At 40.3% G+C, this 19,800-nt stretch overlaps 1 protein-coding gene across 1 annotated transcript in view; it reads left to right on the forward strand.

Moving 5' to 3' along the window:
- The window catches only part of LOC114654698 (synapsin-3-like), a 749,936-nt gene that overhangs the window by 68,938 nt on the left and 661,198 nt on the right, over positions 1 to 19,800 (forward strand). The gene's annotated exons all lie outside the window — the stretch shown is intronic.

A 19,800-nucleotide genomic window follows, 5' to 3' on the forward strand; every position in this document is an offset into this window, starting at 1 on the left:
AAATCTCAAGGTCAAATTTTTGGATGATTACAATACTTTCCCTATACTTCGTATACAAGAAAGTAAAAAGGGAAATTATGAGTCAGAGGCACTTTGCCTAGTGGAAGAGCACTATTTGTAATGTGGTATCCAGGACATAACTCTGTCAATCACACACATGCAGATTGCAGAATGCATTCTTCCACACTTAATTAGGCAATAACAGTATTTCACACTAAAAAAACACCAGGTGAGATAAACCTGAGGCAGATATTTCAATGAAATGTTTCTTATTTTACTGGTTTGGTGCTACTCTCAAATCACACTTTGGCTATGACCGACCGTGTGTTTTTATACCTTGAAGTTGTAAAATGCTAGGGACTTTTCTATAGTTAAATTAGAAGTAATAAAAAACAGCTTATATTACAGATGAGGTTTTGCCTCAAATTTGAAAAAGCAAAGTGTGCGCTAATTTTGGTAGAGGCTCTCAGAAGTCATTACATGGACACAGTAACTTTTGGTTGAAGGTCCAAATGTTAGATTCAGTGCTGAAATGTAGAAGGAGGTCCTTGATGACAATAACTACAACAAAAATTATCATCTGTCATACAGTGCATTTGGTGACTCATTTTGCATAGTGGCTTGCTGAGAAATACCAAATGCTGGCACATAGTTTGAAAAATGTTTAATGGGTTGGTGCCACATAATGAAATGGATGGGTGCTTTGTGCTGTTTTTCTTCCTGTGTTCTTTCTTGATATACTGTATGTTTATTTGAAACTGCTTGAAAATCCTTTATAAAGGAAGCTTTTCTTTGTTTCTTTCATGTGACAAACTAAAGTAGTGCATCCGCCCTATTAATTGGTGCTCCTGGTTGATTCCTGCAGACACATTTGTTTGATTTGAAAATTGTGAGCAGAGGATTACAACTCTATAATTACGTAAGAGATGCTGTGTGAAAGTGCTGTTTTGGGAAAAGGGTTTCTGGATAGCAGATTTGCATTGGTGTGTCAAATGAAAAAGATTTGTTGGCTAAAAGAATCCCTTTCCATTTTAACTGCTGTATATCAGTCAAATTATATTGTTGACTTCTGCATGTGAAGAGATCTTACAGAACCTTTGCTGTTCGAATAAGGTTAACAGGTTTCCAAACCACAACCAAATTGTACCTGCTTTGTCCATTTCATGTTCTTGGGAGGCTGATGCCTGTTCTGGTGGCATGGGACACAAGACAGAAACCAACCCTGGACAGGGTATCAGTCCTTCATAGAGCACACATGGCCAGTTTATATATTGTTTTTAATGAACATACATATATTTGGGAAGTGTTAGTAAAACCTATACAAAAATGGGCAAAACATGCAAATTTTATATGTACAGTGAGTTGATCCCAAGATTCAGCTGGGAGGCAGCACAGTTAACCACTTTGCTTATAAGCTTAAGCTTATGGTTGGAGATTCAGGGTTGGACAGACAGCAGGTGGCATTCTTGAATTGTAGCACAGAAAAAAATAGATTTTTCTGACCTGAAGCTTATACGTTTCTGTGTTGTTTGTTTGCAGATAACTGAATATGTCAGGCAAATACAAAAAGTGACACAAAAAGGATCAAGGGAAAATGTAACTCTGTAATTCTGTTAGATTTTTTTTTACTAATAACAGACCATACCATTACAAACAAACAAAGGTAGCAGCTACATCAAAGGCTTGTGCTCTTAAAAGATTAAAATTTGGAAGCAGCAGAATCCCGGTCATTTATGAAGTGACTAGATGCTCCATTATTAGAGATAGGATAAGGGGTTCAAATCCTGCTACTGACAAAGTGTGACCATGAGCAATTCACTTCACCTGCCAGTGCTCTAACTGGGGGATAAAAAAAAACAAAAGAAATGTAACAAATTGTATCTGAAATGCTATAAGTTGCCTTGGATAAAGGCGCCACCAGATAAGTAAATGTAAGATACAGACAGTTCTAAAATAATCAAATAATTAAAGGTAGACAGCCAGATCATTGTAATCAGTTGTGAGAACTTCTAACTAGAGGCAAGGAGACGTTTAGCTGTTTCTGTGTCCAGACATAAGAATTTCTGCTGGCGTACAGATACAGTGAGGTCTGAAAGAACTTGGGAGTATAAGAATATGTGGCGTGGATTAGGAACTGCTAGCTCTGAAGAAACTTAGCATTCTTGTTCAGATATAGTATATGGTACATGGGGACAGAAATGCTACAAAGGTGTATTAAATTAAATTTTTAAAGGTAAAGCAAGATAAGTAAATGATGTAGTTATTCTGTGTAACATAAAATAAATATTTTAAATGCAGATTTATATTTTCCTTCTGACAGCAATGATAGATGCACCGTGTTGGCCTTTCCAAGTGTTCCCTCTTTGCCATCTTATTTCAGAGTTGATGCTCAACGTATTTGATTTGTATAAGACAAATAAGTTATGGCTAACACTGTCAGCCACTGGAAATCAAAATAAGAGTTCCTAATAAGATAAACATAGAGACGGCAAATTTTATTTAGTACCCCTCGTCAATGATAGGCCTAATTTGTTTATTTGTAAGGCCTTAGGGAGTTATAATATGTAAGACATACTACAGAAGCACAGTATAATCATCTCTCCAGCCCTGTGCTAAATACAACATTTGCTGGAGTCTGTTTATTCCAATTAAAGCATTAAACCTTATTCATTGGTCTATTTTACATAAACTGTAAGATAAAGTGAAAATGGGTAGCGTGCAATACATGTTTATTTTCCACCATTAAGAAAGTTATCAGTAAACACATTTAAAGTGGGTTGACATTGCTAGTTCCCGATGGTGTTCTGTTCTTTTGTAGTTACATAGTTAATCATATAAGGCAATTCCAAAAAGCTTTAGTCCTCTGTTGTGAAAACTGTCATTGTACTTGGAAATGCAAGAACTTCAGTCTGTAAAATGCATAAAACTAGAGTTATAGACCTGTTTCTTATAGCATCTTATTTCTAAGTTTCAGAAACATTAATGGGTATAAGCCCGTAAACTGCTGAATTCAAAGTAGGAAAGTGATGTTTGTTGTTTTTCTACATATTAAAATGTTTTTTGTAGTCATTTAAATGTTTAGCACCTTAAGACAGGGGTCTGGAATTTTTTTAAATTCTGCCTTCATTATTCAGGGCCAGTACTAGGGCTCTGTCACACCCCCAATTTTTAAACCTTCACCAGGAAGTGTGCTGCCATAGCACATAAGTTTCATTTATTTTATTACCCGTAAACCCTTGATTCTGTTCCCTCCGATCTTTGGAGGGATGAAAAATCATGGAGGGTGGGAGTGTCCTGGGAAAGTTTTCATTTAATTAAAAAAATATATTTGTATTAAAGCTGTTTCTTTTTGTAGCCATGACTCCTTTGGTTATGGTGTTTCAGAAGCATGTTGTACGCGTATTCGTTCATTGTGAAGTGACCATGGCAGAGGATCCAGGCTTGGAGATCTACATTACTAAGTGAAGGTTGTATATGCGGTGGTGTGCGCGTTCGCGTTCGGGCAGCGGTTGCACGGCTTGCTTTTGGCCTCTGGCATCCATGCATATATACAACCTGGCGTGCATGCTTTACCTCAGGTTTAGTTTACAGGTTGTGTAGTGTTGTTTGGGCACCACCTACTGACTCTGGGAAGCCACTGGGTTTGACTCTGGGGTGCTGAGGCGCTGTGCATGTGCACTTTCGGCACGACTTGCTTCTGGTGTCTGGCATCCGTGCATATATACAACCTTCGTTTAGTAATATAGATGTGCAATTTTATTGTTAGAGTTCATCACATTTATTATAATGTAAGGTGCTACATCCTTTCAGTGCTCAGTTGCATAACTGCATGAACAGTGGTACTACTCCCCCATGTGCTCATATACTCTGGGTATTATAGTAGAAATTGGATTTTGGAATGGTGACTAAAGTTAAAGTTGATTGGGGTTTTATGGTTTCAGTGACAAGATGTATCCACCTGCAGAGCCACAGCCCCATAGTCCACCACATGTATATACCAGCAGTTGAGAATGGAACTGACGTCACTTTATGTTTGTAGTACATGCTAAACACACATACCCCAGACTTTAACAACACTAATTCCTAACATTAAATTACTCCTAATCTTAACCCTTTATATTACATGCTAACCTCACTAACATCTAACCATAACTTCCATTGTAAAACTGCTGATCTACAACTGCTGGCATAGACCTTTGGTGACATGTGGTGCTGCTAGTGTGCATGCTGATTATATTGGTGGTAGCCGCCTCACAGATGAAGCCTGTGTGAATGTAGCAGTGCAGTACATTTTCTTTTGAACTGTATCATGAAAAGCACCGCTCAGCACAGCAATGATTTTGATTTGACGATTTTTTTTTTCTAGTTTGATGATAACCCTGGTTTGTTGCAGTTTCCTCATACTGTTTGAGTAACCAGCTCAAACTTCACATTTGATGTAAGACTATTACACCAGGTGGATGGGAACTGTAGTTTTTGGAATGGGCTGTAATGCACCATAACAACTGAACTTAATTATTCCTATGCTTTAATGACTAACAATTCTCTTATTTATTTTTAACAATGTAACGATCTTAATGCATTTAGTATTGCATTTTATTTATAACTAGTCATTTAGCCCGTTACAATAATGGGCGCTAGAACAGTAGTGCATAAGCATTAGTAGGAACAGTCTGTATTAAATGGCAAGGGACTTTGACCTCATTCTTTTTGTTGGTCGTATTTTTCTTTCTTTCAGCCTTTCTTTTGTTGATGTTTACTTGCTGAGCTGACCGTTCTTCGTGGGCTGCCGCCGGGTATTGTGTGTCTTTAATTTTCTGTGACAGTAATACTGTCTTGTACGGCTCTATTCAATAAGGGCGCGTAGATAATTTAGTTCAAATGGCTCTGGAATATGTGAAGAGCAACAGGTGCAGATCTTTATTTATGCGCGCCTTTATTCGCTGCGCCCAATTGAGGTCGTCCTTTTGAGGCTCGCCTTTTTGTGCGCGCCCTTATTGAAGGATGCCTGTGCGCGCCCTTATTGAAGGATACCGTCTTGTACGTCCGCTGGCTTGTACGTCCGTAATATACGTCCGTATGTGTGTAATATACCTTTAATTTTCTCTGGCGGTAATACAGGCGTGCGCGTCGGTAATATGCCTTTAATCTCCTCTGACAGTAATACTGGCTTGTATGTGGCTAAAATATGCGTCACTGTATTGTGTACCTTTAATTTCCTCTCGCAGTAATACTGGTTTGTATTTCCGTAAAACGCCTCTAACTTTCTCTGACAGTAATATCACGCGTCGCACCGTGCCCCGCGCATGCGCACTTCACCAGACGACACCCACACACGGACACCTGGACGCACATAGGGATTTTATATATATAGATTTTTGAATAGGTGCATTGTATACTGTATTAGATGTTGAATTTCAATACTTAGTATCATATCAAACTTTGAAATTTTGGCATTGTGACAACTATATAATATATACATTATTTACTCTGTTCTCCACTCAAGTTTTGCTATACTTTCACTGTATTTTATAACAAGTATATACAGTATGTACTTCCATCCTTCCTTTCATTGAAACTGTGTAATCAACGCCCTGACTTCTGTAGCATGTTTTTTTTTTTATTAGAAAGTTTTGCTTTTAAGAATGTCATTGATCAGTGAGACCTTCAGATAAGCCTAAAACTTTATTGTCCTCACCTTTCTCTGTGGATGGTTTCCAGCCATTAAACCTGTATCAAGCTATCTGAAGTATGATGATTTTAAGAAACAGAATATAACAACGTTTTGATATGCACAATAGGGTTATACTGTAGAAATAGGATCATTTCTTAAATAATGGCATAAAAGTCGAGACATAAAACAGACGAGACAGATTAACATTTACCACCGAAGAGGCTGTTCTTAATTTGTTTAAAAGTTTTTCTGGAGTCTCCTGATTTTACAAGCTTTTTTATTAAGTGTTTCATTTTTTCAATTTTAGGTTGATGTCACAGGCAGCCTCTTGCTCTAATGCATAACCATGGGCGAGGGATGTCTAAACTGTGAAGGTTTGTCTTGAGGCATTTTGCCTCAAAATGAGTTGAAAGCTTGTAAAAGTTGAAACTTTAAATGACATAGTAAATCAATAGATTGTTACACAGTAACAATCAAACATTAAAAAGCAGGGTTTTTTGGTGGTTGTTTACTTAGAGTTCTAATGTGTCTTGGAGCAAATAAACAGTTTTACAACTCCAAGCCTTTAATTATGATGACTGATGCTGTGTGGATGTGCATGTATTATCTCTGGGTTCAAACCAAGATGTTTGTTTGCGGTGGAATACACTCCTTGTCATTGTCACATGGACTTTCACCATGTCTGTGCTGAAGCATTGTCCTCCTTAGCTTTGCTGTGTCCAAACTGGGCTGAGTCATTGGTTCAAAGCTTAAGCTTGCAAGAGTACAGGGGTGGGGGTTGATTTGTTTTTAATCCTATTTTTTGTAAAAACTGATCTATTTGTATGGAATGATTACAATACAATCAGTAAAATTAAAAAAAAATAAAAAAAAAAAGCTTGCAAGAGTTGATCTTTAAGCTAGTGATTCCTTCTTAGGGTTTTTCAAAGAAATTCTGGGGCATCCAGCTTTAGGAGCTCTATGAACAGTAGCTTCCAGGCTCACAAAGAGTGCTATCAATCCTTAAAGAGGTGCCTGAGAGAATCTTTTTTCTCTAAAGGGAATGGGTCAGCTTCTTGACATCAAACGAAGTATGAGAAGTATGAGATGCTGTTTTTAAGGGAGGCTGAAGCTTCTGTTTATTGTATCATAGTTCATTGCCATGCATGCACATATGTGCTTATAGGTGCATGAGCGTGTTCAGTGTGTCCCTTTAGGCACCTCTTTGGTTTGTAGACATCTCAGCTCATCTTTGATTAATTGAAATTTAGAAAGGAAGGTGACCAAAAGTTGGCTAATGGTAGAGCTGCAGAATCATTTGCAACACAAATATAGTAAGTGTCCTTCTGGAATGGAAGTGGAAGTAGAGAATCTGGACTTGTGCTTCTCTGTTAAGTCTTATTTTAACAGATAAGGCCTTTCGTGGCTCTGTAGGCCTAGTAAAACAGGGTAGTGCTTACTTTGTCCTGCAGGTGCTAGACCATCACAGGACATGCTTGTGAATATTCCCACACACAATCAGTGAAGGCTAAATTAGAGTCCCTGATCTGTCTCAGGATTGTGAAAACAAACCCATATAACGAATCTGAGTTTCTGGTGTACTGTACTCAGTCAGTTTCATGTTTGAACTGTTTTTTATAACAGTGATGTAAATTCATTATCACCTTAGGGCCTTTCCTCTCCTTGGCCAAGTCAGTTTCAGTGTATCTTTCATGACTGGGACTTGCTGTTTGCATTTGTTAGATCTGTTGAAATGTCTCAGAAGACAAATAATGCATTGAGCCATTACATTCTGTCTGCTTGATCTAGGTGGCATTCTAGCTTTTAAATGACTACTTTTTTGCATTCTTTGTTAGAGCAGTGGAATTTAAACTTTGCTTTCAGGAGGAGCCACAGCTCTTACAATTGTTTTTTTTTGTTTTTTTTTTTTAACTAGTTTTTTTTGTCTCTTCTGGTTTTCGGATTCCTGCCTTTTCATAAAACTTATTGTTTTTGTTTGTTCCTTCGATTTATTTCATCTCCTAGTCATTTTTCTTACTACGATTGCAAGTTGGTTACAAACTAGTTCTTAAAGAAAAACTGAATCTGAGTATAGCAGTACTGCAGTGTCTTGATAGTCAGAATTCCTTAATACTGTACTGGTTTGAGTGTTAGGATAAAGGTTGACGTGTGAGTCAATGATGAGTTATTCAAAAGATGCGCTGACATGTTTAGTTCCTGTTTTTGCCTCCCTTATTACCTACATGAAGTAACACTGGCAACAAGACTAGCCTACCCCTCTTCTTCTACTCCCTGGTGAACTTCCTTTCCCATGGACTTGGTGACTAGAGTCATTCCATTGGCCTAAATAGATTAAGTAATACCCACCATATGGGTGCTGAGGAGCAACATATCGTCAAAACCCTCGGAGGTGTATCTGGTTATGCAGCTGCCAGAAACCCTTTGTCTACTCACTTCACAATGCTTTAAAATGTTATTGTCAGATGAATCCTGTTTCAGCAGTGACAAATGGAACAAAGTGAATTGGGCCTGTGTAGAATAGTGAACTCCTGAAAATTTGGGGCAATGCAGGATGAATTCATAAGAAGTCCACTTGCAGATCATTATAGTAATATAAAAGGACAAAAAAAGATTGTAATTAGCCACTGACAGTCTCACTGCCAAAGCAATAAATTTGGCATTTATAGTCAAGTATACTGCAGAATGTCTCATAAGTTAATATTTCAAGGTTGCGGTTTTGATGAATTATTTTCTTTCAGCTTACCATTACATAACCATCAATTATTAACCTATTGTCAGCTATTAATCACATGGTATGTTTCTTAAAGAAATATCAGTCTTCCATTATCTTCTGAATTGTCATATTCAAATTTAAAGAAGCTTGATCTTATATCTTGTGAGGGACGACAGCTGAGGATCAGAGTCACAGCCGAAGTTGACTTGGTAACTTTACCTGGCAGGGATGCCAATAATGTGGAAGGATGGGGGAGAGCAATGCATTCAGGTTATTGTCTCCCCTATATGCTAGATGGCAGCAGCCCTGGATATCGTTACCTATTCAGGCACCAGCGGTGAGTGCCGGGAATTGTAGTCCAGTAGCACAGCCTTGCTGGGGTCAGTATATGCCACAAGGGGTTGCTGCAGGGAGTTACATTCCGTACTATTTGGCACTTCTGTATGACCCAGAACTGCTTCCAATGGGTGAAGCCCTGACACCGGAAGTACTCCTGGGTCTTCCATAGAAGAGACGGCACTGCCTTGTCCATGGAGTTGGAGTTGTGAGCAGAGACAGGCAACACTCGCCTGGAGGAGCAACTGTACAGATAGAAAGAAAAAGGTACAGTTTGTATAACTGTTATACAAAGGTATTGTTGTAATACTTTATTTATTTTTGTGTTTTTGTTTGAGGCTCAGTGGTGCCCCCTAACTTTCACAGTATTTTTATTTATTTATTTATTTTATTTGAAGAAAACAACCTATACAATCAAGTCAAACTTATACAACAAAGCAAAAAGAAATTGTATACGATCATGTCTTTTTATTGTCTTTTTAGAGTGAAAGAAAAAAAGGAATCAGTGTAGATACTGACAGCTGCGCTGCCCTGAAGTGATTGCAAGGGTAGCTGGTCCATGCATCACTGCCCTTATGCCAAATGCTTACGTTTGTTTTTTTATAGCATATGGTATTTTTAAGTAGATCTATATGTGTTTTATTGAAGGATGGTAGCACATATGTCATTACTGCCAAAAATGCACTGCTGTGCATAATGTTCTAAAATATGTATAATCACTTACAGCTAACATTTAATATTCAAAGAACACTATGAAATCCATAGAAGAAGAATAAATGATGAGTGTAAAAAGAGTGCAGTTAATTAAGTGCCCTGTATGCAGTTTGCACTAGTGTAATAACTACTGTTGTAGACTTTAGCAATTTCGTTTGAGTGTGATTTGGGTGTATAAAATTGAAATATGGAAAATGGGCCAGTCATTCTTTTGAATTGCTATTTGTGTGTGACAGTTGATTTTCTCTTATTGTCTTCTTGCCTTTGTGTTAGTACCAAGCAAAAACAATTGAAAAATCAGCTGAAAGTCCTATCTCTATGAAAACCTATTTAAAGTAGTGTTGACTGCTACTGTTGGAATGTGGAGCAATAATTAAATTAAAAGGTTCCTTTTCACACTGCCTTTGCCAGTCTAAGCTAACTGCTAATGAAAAAATGCAGTAAAACAAAAAAAGAACTTTCATCATGATCTATTTTCAGAATTGAAAGAAGCAGTGTTATTTGGGCCTTACTATAATCCACCACAAAGTAAACAAACCTAAAGAACAAATTTCAAATCCTATAGGTTTTAAGATGTCCTATTCAGGGTTGACTTCTGCTTTGCACCGAGACCTGCTGGGATTATCCCATGACTGTTTTAACAGCCAAAGCGGGTCTAGAGAAGGAAGTTTTTTTTTCTTTGTTAATTTGATAAGTAATATTTTCATATATCTAATTGACTTCGGTCTGCACTTGGGTGTGCTTTCTCCTCAAGATCTTTAACCCTTTAGTGTACACTTATATTGCACATTATGAGTATATGTGTCCTTGAGTTTACTATACTGTGAAGCAATTTGGTTTTGGCTTAGTAAATATATTTCAATTGAAAATAATCAATTGGCCGGGCTTGCACCCATGGGGCTCGGCCGGGCACAGCCCGAAGAGGCAACATGGGTCCCCCTTCCCATGGGCTCACCACCTATGGGAGGGGCCAAGGAGGTCGGGTGCAGTGTGAGTTGGGTGGTGGCCGAAGGTGGGGACCTTGGCGGTCCGATCCTCGGCTACAGAAGCTGGCTCTTGGGACGTGGAATGTCACCTCTCTGAAGGGGAAGGAGCCTGAGCTTGTGCGTGAGGTTGAGAGGTTCCGGCTAGATATAGTCGGGCTCACCTCAACGCACAGCTTGGACTCTGGAACCAATCTCCTTGAGAGGGGCTGGACTCTGTACCACTCTGGAGTTGCCCCCGATGAGAGGTGCCGAGCGGGTGTGGGTATACTTATTGCCCCCCGACTTGGAGCCTGTACATTGGGGTTTACCCCGGTAGACGAGAGGGTAGCCTCCCTCCCCCTTCGGGTGGGGGGACGGGTCCTAACTGTTGTTTGTGCGTATGCACCGAACAGCAGTTCAGAGTACCCACCCTTTTTGGAGTCCCTAGAGGGTGTGCTAGAGGGCATACCTTCTGGGGACTCCCTCGTATTGCTGGGGGACTTCAATGCTCACGTGGGCAATGACAGTGAGACCTGGAAGGGCGTGATTGGGAGGAATGGCCCCCCCGATCAGAACCCGAGCGGTGTTTTGTTATTGGACTTCTGTGCTCGTCACGGATTGTCCATAACAAACACCATGTTCAAGCATAGGGGTGTTCATATGTGCACTTGGCACCAGGACACCCTAGGCCTCAGTTCGATGATCGACTTTGTGGTCGTGTCGTCAGACTTGCGGCCACATGTCTTGGACACTCGGGTGAAGAGAGGGGCGGAGATATCAACTGATCACCACCTGGTGGTGAGTTGGCTTCGATGGTGGGGGAGGATGCCGGTCAGGCCTGGTAGGCCCAAACGTGTTGTGAGGGTCTGCTGGGAACGTCTGGCAGAGCCCCCTGTCAGAAGTAGCTTCAACTCCCACCTCCGGCAGAACTTCGACCATGTCCCGAGGGAGGTGGGGGACATTGAGTCCGAATGGGCCATGTTCCGTGCCTCTATTGTTGAAGCGGCTGACCGGAGCTGTGGCCGTAAGGTGGTCGGTGCCTGTCGTGGCGGCAATCCCCGAACCCGTTGGTGGACACCGGCGGTGAGGGATGCCGTCAAGCTGAAGAAGGAGTCCTACCGTCCCTTTTGTCCTGTGGAACTCTGGAGGCAGCTAATAGGTACCGGCAGGCCAAGCGGAATGCAGCTTCGGTGGTTTCTGAGGCAAAAACTCGGGCATGGGAGGAGTTTGGGGAGGCCATGGAGAACGACTTTCGGACGGCTTCGATGAGATTCTGGTCCACCGTCCGGCGTCTCAGGAGGGGGAAGCAGTGCAGTGTCAACACTGTATATGGTGGTGATGGTGCGCTGCTGACCTCGACTTGGGATGTTGTGAGTCGGTGGGGGGAGTACTTCGAAGACCTCCTCAATCCCAATAACATGCCTTCCAATGAGGAAGCAGAGCCTGGGGACTCGGAGGTGGGCTTCCCCATCTCTGGGACTGAGGTCACCGAGGTGGTCAAAAAACTCCTTGGTGGCAGGGCCCCGGGGGTGGATGAGATACGCCCGGAGTTCCTCAAGGCTCTGGATGTTGTAGGGCTGTCTTGGTTGACACGTCTCTACAACATCGCATGGACATCAGGGACAGTGCCTCTGGATTGGCAGACCAGGGTGGTGGTCCCCCTCTTTAAGAAGGGGGACCAGAGGGTGTGTTCCAACTACAGAGGGATCACACTCCTCAGCCTCCCTGGAAAAGTCTATTCGGGGGTTCTGGAGAGGAGGGTCCGTCGGATAGTCGAGCCTCGGATTCAGGAGGAACAGTGTGGTTTTCATCCTGGTCGCGGAACAGTGGACCAGCTCTACACCCTTAGCAGAGTCCTGGAGGGTGCATGGGAGTTCGCCCAACCAGTCTACATGTGTTTTGTGGACTTGGAAAAGGCGTTCGACCGTGTTCCTCGGGGGATCCTGTGGGGGGTGCTCCGGGAGTATGGAGTACCGGACCCCCTGATAAGGGCGGTTTGGTCCCTGTACAACCGGTGTCAGAGCTTGGTCCGCATTGCCGGCAGTAAGTCGAACCCGTTTCCAGTGAGAGTTGGACTCCGCCAGGGCTGCCCTTTGTCACCGATTCTGTTCATAACTTTTATGGACAGAATTTCTAGGCGCAGCCAGGGTGTTGAAGGTGTCCGGTTTGGTGGACTCAGGATTGGGTCACTGCTTTTTGCAGATGATGTTGTCCTGTTTGCTTCATCAGGCCGTGATCTTCAGCTCTCTCTGGATCGGTTCGCAGCTGAGTGTGAAGCGGCTGGGATGGGAATCAGCACCTCCAAATCCGAGACCATGGTCCTCAGCCGGAGAAGGGTGGAGTGCCCTCTAAGGGTTGGGAGCGAGATCCTGCCTCAAGTGGAGGAGTTCAAGTATCTCGGGGTCTTGTTCACGAGTGAGGGAAGAATGGAGCGTGAAATTGACAGGCGGATCGGTGCGGCATCCGCAGTGATGCGGGCTCTGCATCGGTCTGTCGTGGTGAAAAAGGAGCTGAGCCATAAGGCAAAGCTCTCAATTTACCAGTCGATCTATGTTCCTACCCTCACCTATGGTCATGAGCTATGGGTAGTGACCGAAAGAACGAGATCGCGAATACAAGCGGCTGAAATGAGTTTCCTCCGCAGGGTGTCTGGGCTCTCCCTTAAAGATAGGGTGAGAAGCTCAGTCATCCGGGAGGGGCTCAGAGTAGAGCCACTGCTCCTCCGCATCGAGAGGAGTCAGATGAGGTGGCTCGGGAATCTGATCAGGATGCCTCCTGGACGCCTCCCTGGGGAGGTGTTCCGGGCACGTCCAACCGGGAGGAGGCCCCGGGGAAGACCCAGGACACGCTGGAGGGACTATGTCTCCCAGCTGGCCTGGGAACGCCTCGGGATTCTCCCGGAAGAGCTAGAAGAAGTGGCCGGGGAGAGGGAAGTCTGGGCATCTCTGCTCAAGCTGCTGCCCCCGCGACCCGACCTCGGATAAGCGGAAGAGAATGGATGGATGGATGGATGAAAATAATCATAATATGGCCATCAGTGGCAGGTACTATACATATGGGACAGTAAATTGTGAAGTACAGTATATGTACAATATGCAAGTATACAGATATATTTGTCACTAGACTTATTTCATACATTTCTGTATAATACAAATCTGAGTAAAATCTGTTATTATTCTATGCTTTAGCACTTCAAAATCACTGGTGGCCAGCGGCCAGTCATCCATTCATTTGGATCCGTTCTAGCAGTGTTTAACGCATTGGTCAGCAGATGTAATTTTTTTAGATGCTGTGACATTTACCTGTATTATCCACCTAAAATGGTACATTACTGGTATGGTGGGTCACTGCGTGACATTTTTGCCTCTAGTAATTTGGGTTTGATCTACAGCTCAGTTACGGTCTTTGTGGAGTTTGCATATTCTCACTGTTTTCACATTGATTTTGTGTAATTATTTTGTTTATTTCCCATATTCCAAAAGCAAGAACTAGGTTAATTTGAGACTTTAAGTTGACTCCATATTTTCAATAATATTTTGTGATGGGACATCATGTCTAAAGTTAGTTCCTAAGTTGTGGCTTACGTTGTCTGGGGTAGAGTGTTTGCTGTAAGTGACGCTGTAATGGAAAAAGAAATTTCAAGAAACAAAGAAATTTGATGAGTAGCTGGATAATTGCTCATCAGAGTTTCCAAAATTGTTCAGTTTGTCCTCTGATCATTTTGAATGCAGTATGAGTGCCGGTGGGTCTCAGACACTTCTGTCTTGTTTTATTTCATTATATTATTGTACTCATAAAAAATTCAAATGATTTTAAGTGCCTGAATTTTTTTATTATCTAATTGACTTCAGTCTGCACTTGGGTATGTAGTGTCTTCAAGATCTTTACTGCTCAAAATAGATCAGAAAAAATAGGTTTTGTCTCACAGGCTAATACTAACCCAAACACAAGTCTGTAGTACAACTGGATCTTGAGCAGGTTTCTGGTCTGTTGTGGCTATGTTGGCTCTCCATCTGTGTCCAGCTAGTCTGGTACAGTGAAAGGTTTGTAAAGTGAAAATTGTTGCCATGTCACAGCCATTTCTTCTCACTTTTTCTTTCAGTAACCAGAATACTCCAGCAAGTCTTGGTTATCTTTATATATAATACGCTACCGTGGCTGTCCATTTGTCTGTCCAGGATTTTAAATCACCTGTAGCTCGCAAGCCGTTTGACCTATTGACCTGGTACACATATACTATGTGACGTCTACTATCCGCTTTCGGGGTGATGATTGACCTCCAAGGTTATTCTTCTTTTTATTTTTATTTTATTTTGTTGTAGAATAAACCAGCAGGGCAGCCATGTGGCACATGCGTAGGGGCACCGTTCTCATCCCTACCACTGTCACTGTCACTTCCCCTACCTCTTCATATCTTACATCATTCTTGAGGCAGATTGAAGACTTAAGTGCCAGCTTACGTGAAAAAGTAAAGAAAACGTACTAATTGCAACACAAACGTCAACTTAATCAGTTTTAACGCAAAAAGATGCTGACAAAAAAAGAGTAGAAGCGGGCCACTAGGGTGGAGAAAAGAAGAGCTGCTCAGGAAGCAGCAAACGCATCAACCTCTGAACAAATGAATGCTAAACGTACAGAGAAACAGTATGAAAACTATGAGTGCTCAAGTCAAGTGTATTCACTACACAATATCGTGCAGTGTGTCGTTATTGGTATAAAATATTTTCTGCTTGGCCTTCAGTTCTAGTCTTCTTTCCTAATATTCTTCTGGGTGTTTACAGTTTCCCCCCTGCCTGGAGTTTGTGTGTTCTCCCTGTGTCTGTGTGGGTTTCCACTGGTTGTTCCAGTTTCCTCCCAAAGTCCAATGACAAGCAGATTAGGTGGATTGACGACACTAAATTGGCTGTACTGTGTGTGGGTTTAGAAAATAGTATGACGTGACATGTATGTATTTCAAGAGTGTAACAAATGTATAGATTTCACCGCTCATATAGTGTTTTGTACCCCAAATACATGCTAAAATAGTTTAATGGAGTATGTGTATATAAATGCAAGCTACTGTAAATCTTTGTATAAATATATAAATACAGGAGAAAAAAGATTGTATATATCTCTGAATAACATATATCTCTGTATATAAAGCATAAATCACTGCAACATATGTATTAATTAAATTGCTACACACTTCACCATCTGTGTATCTGTTTTTTGAAGCAAATTGTTCTATTGCAGTTGTCAGGGAACTGAGCATGTTTTTGGGGAAATTTGATTTACACTGTTAGGATCTTGGCTATAATTTGGTGGTCACTTTAACCTGTTGAGCCTACTTTTTTTTTTACATTGTGCTGTAAATTTTAAAGTTAACCCTTTACTTTTAAAGTTAGAGTAGAATAGTTGATATAGCCCATTTATCTTATAATTTACCATTGACACCCTTGAAGAGCCAGTGGTATTTTTTGACTTGGCTATTTATAGTATCTACTGTTGGTCTATAGGTCAGCAAAAAAAGTATTTGTTTTTCTATAGCAAACCTGTCTAAAACTCTTGAGTCCATTACATTTGAATAATCCACACTGCTAGATGTCTGAATTTATTCTAAGAGAATTGCCCTCTACAGCACATACTGTAAGTGTTTTGATTTTTTTTAAACCTGGAGTAATAGTTTGCAATTAAGGTAAAATCTTTTGTTGTTTAATTCAGCTGAAATGTTACTCTGCCTGCTTACCAGGCTATATTAATTTGATTCCCTATTCTCTATGTATTTAGTAATAAACTGTCACAATATACTGTCTTCAGTCAGTGTCTGCTAGTAATTCATAGCCAGAAGGCACTCAAGGTACCCCAAAACCCAGATAAAGTACAAAGTCTCTTGAAATCAAAGTCACCAATGTTTATTGCAGGAAAAATCTTAAACCAGTATTTGCGGGTGAGATAACGGACAAAAATCCACAAACAAAAAAAAGTCATGAACTAATAAACAATACAAAAAAAATAAAATAAAAATCAAATTAAACAAAATAGTCGCATCCAACAAACAGGACAAATTCAATAAATTACTGAAAAGATTCATGCATAGTAATTATAGGCAAGGGATCATAAAATGTACATAGTCCAAAGCTGCCAAAAAAGAAAAAAAGCTGCCCAATGTCTTTGTAGCAGCAAGTCCCCAAGTGCTGAAGCTCACCCCAAAATCAAGGAGACTCCCTGGTTTAAAAAGGTTGAAAATATACCTATAAGACAACCTACAGCATGGGGGAATAAATGCACCTTTGCAATATGCACAACAGTGACCCGCATCCTCAACACTCACTTCCCTACTAATTGCACTGAGGCCTTTTAAGTCTTTCCTACCCACTTGCCTAAAGGCATTGGGCTCTTACCATTCAGATAGAAGTGGAGGGGGGTCCTCCCCCTTATCCTCACTTTATTCATACACATACACTGGCTTACCTACATCTCACACATCTCTGAGGATTACATCTTACATCTTAAACAACAACAAGACATAAAATACATGAACAAGTGGATTAAAACTACTACCATCCCCGCAGTGTGACTACTTTCCCCCTTTCCCGTTTCGTTCCTCCTGACTGCTGCGAAATCAGCTGCTTGCCGGCTTTTAGCAGCATAAAGGGAGCACGCAGGCACGCGCGTGTAGAATGAAAACTGCCCATCAACCTGAGCACTAACGTGGCTAGTCCACTTAATAAGAGGACTCTGCCAAGTCGTTAAGTGAAGGCATTATCTAAAATCAAAAATCGGATATTTACCGGAATGATGTGCTAACATTAAGTGTCTTATGGGGATTCATTTAACTTTAGGAATCTTTCAGCACTGCACCTGTCAACTCTAAATGGTGTTATATTTGGTTAAATAGCAGATGCTGCTGGTTCTTCTGGCTCCCCACACAGACAAAAAAACCCGGTGATGGTTCTACTACAGTCACATAAATTAGGATCATTTTTCTTGACTGTAGTTATCTGTACAAAAATATCAAATGCCATTGGCTTCTTTAGAGGAAGATATGAATAGGCTGGTGAATTTTCAAAGTTGCTTAGATGTACCTTGTTTAGAACTATTCATCATTACCCCTTTCAGTTTCTTGTTAGCCTAGGTTTGTTGGTACTGCCTACTGTATGTAAACTCAACATACCAGAGCAGCCTTTAATATGAATTAAATTGGTGTTTTTCTGAATTCTATAAATAAGTATGGAAAATGAATGAATGAATTAAAGAAAGAGCAAATATATTAATAAGTGAAGCCCAAGCTTTAACTAAAAAAGATCACAATGTATGAAACGAAATGTATTTATTGATTGAGGAAAAATAAAGGTCTATCTGTCTTATTTATTTATGTAATTATCTATAAACCTCCATGATACACAGAAAAAGTGAGGAGAAAATGAAATTTGTTATTTCAGAATGTGCATAATAGTTGCACTCTTAAGCTATTCCTAACTAATGAATATGAAAAGTTATAATAGAGGAATATCTTTTTTGAAAACAAAGCACACAAGGGAAGGAATTAATAAAATGAGTCACACAAGTACAAACAAATTTATTGAGAAAACAACAAACCTATTGCCTCTCTGAGCCTTACTGTTCCGGTCAGTTTACAGAATCCATTAACTAGGGTGGCTGGTTTGCTTCACACTTCCATACCAAACCATATCTTGTGGTTTTTTTTTTCTGTAATCCTTTGACCTTACATCCTCTTAGTGGTCAAGCGCCGGCTTCCCTGCTGCTACCTGCCAGACTTGATGACTCAGTGTTCCTACATCTGTGTTACAATAATTATCACTTCCAGTGCACTCTATAAACATACAATGTATCTCTCCCTATCTCTTTAGGGCTCTTTGCTTCCTGTAACATCTTTGCTCACCTGTACACCTTCACGAGTACTATTTAATTAGAATGAATAGACATATAAATTAAATTTTTTTGCTGTAATTATAGCTAAAATAAAGTTATCTTTTTCTGTTTAACTCTTTCATTTTAATAACTCAGGCTGCCTATATTTTCAAGCTATCTAAATCTATTCTCTCTCCTTTAAAATCACAGCGAGCATTTGCTTAGCTGAGTATGGTGCATATGAGCTCCTTGGAGAAAAAGATTCTGCACCACCGAGTTTGGAGGCCATGAGTCATACTGATTTGTAGTAATCTAATAATCTTAAAGGTTAACTATCAGGTTCAGGCTGTTGCAGTTCCAAAGAGAAAGGGCAGCGAAAGGGAAGCTGCTGATCATGTTAAGAGCTAGTGAAGCTCAGCTAAAAATGTTTCTTAATAAATTTGTTAAATTAGAAAATAGAAGCAAGTCTTCAGCTCTTGTGTTGTATGGATATGCTGCCTGTTATGTTTATAAAGTATTCAAACATGCCTCACTAATGAGCTTATGCAACATTCTTCCTTTGCAGTAGTGTCCATGAGTTTGTTCAGACACCCTCTAGAGTATTTGACCACTGATGCATCCCTGTGCCTTTTTCTGTGGCCACATCCCATCTTATGTACTGTATTGCAACTTTTAATTACTTTACAGTTAAATAATAAAACGTTGTAATGACCATCTTTAAAAAGCAGAGGACATACAATATGACATGGCAGTCATTTTGTAAAGATCAGGATGTCTGTCCAAAATTAACGACTGGGTAAGGAGAAAGTCCATCAGGGAAACTACCAAGAAGCCAATGGAAACTTTAATAGAGTTGAAGAAATGTCAGTCACCAAGGAGGCACTTCCTGTATTTAATAACCAATTTGTTTATTATGCATGCAGCAAGTCAAAGCTGAATAGTAGGGTGGCAAGGTGGAAATCATCTCTCATGAAAGAAACATCCAATACTGCAGTTCTTTTTCAGCAAGACACATTCAGTCTCACAAGGCCATATTGTTCTCCAGAAAATATACTAGGTTCAGAACAACTCATTACAAATAAAAAGTATCGATTGTCAAGCATGTTGGTGTTAGCTGTACTATGGAGTACAAGGGGTCAAACAGGCCATAAATCATATATTTTTGTGTGCAATATGTTGGTTTTTCATGTTCACACTATTGTTTTATAAGTGTTTACTGTTGGTTTGCTAACTTGCTTTATTGTTTTGTATGGGCACGGCACTGGTTTCATCCTAATGACTGTATTGGTTTGTGTCTGTATATTATCTGTTTGTGTAAGAACTATATTGATTTGTATATGTCTACTACTGGTTTGCTTATGAACTATATTAATTTGCACTTGTATATCACTGGTTCAGGTATGTTTTTATTAGTAGAACTGTATTGGTTTGTGCTTGTATGCTCTCGGTCTTGCTTATGAACTATATTGGCTTGCATTCATATATTACTGGTCTGTTTACATAGCAATGGTTTTGTGTATGCACTATATTGGTTTCATGCATGTCTT

Source organism: Erpetoichthys calabaricus, chromosome 1, assembly GCF_900747795.2.
Source record: "Erpetoichthys calabaricus chromosome 1, fErpCal1.3, whole genome shotgun sequence".
NCBI lineage: Eukaryota > Metazoa > Chordata > Cladistia > Polypteriformes > Polypteridae > Erpetoichthys > Erpetoichthys calabaricus.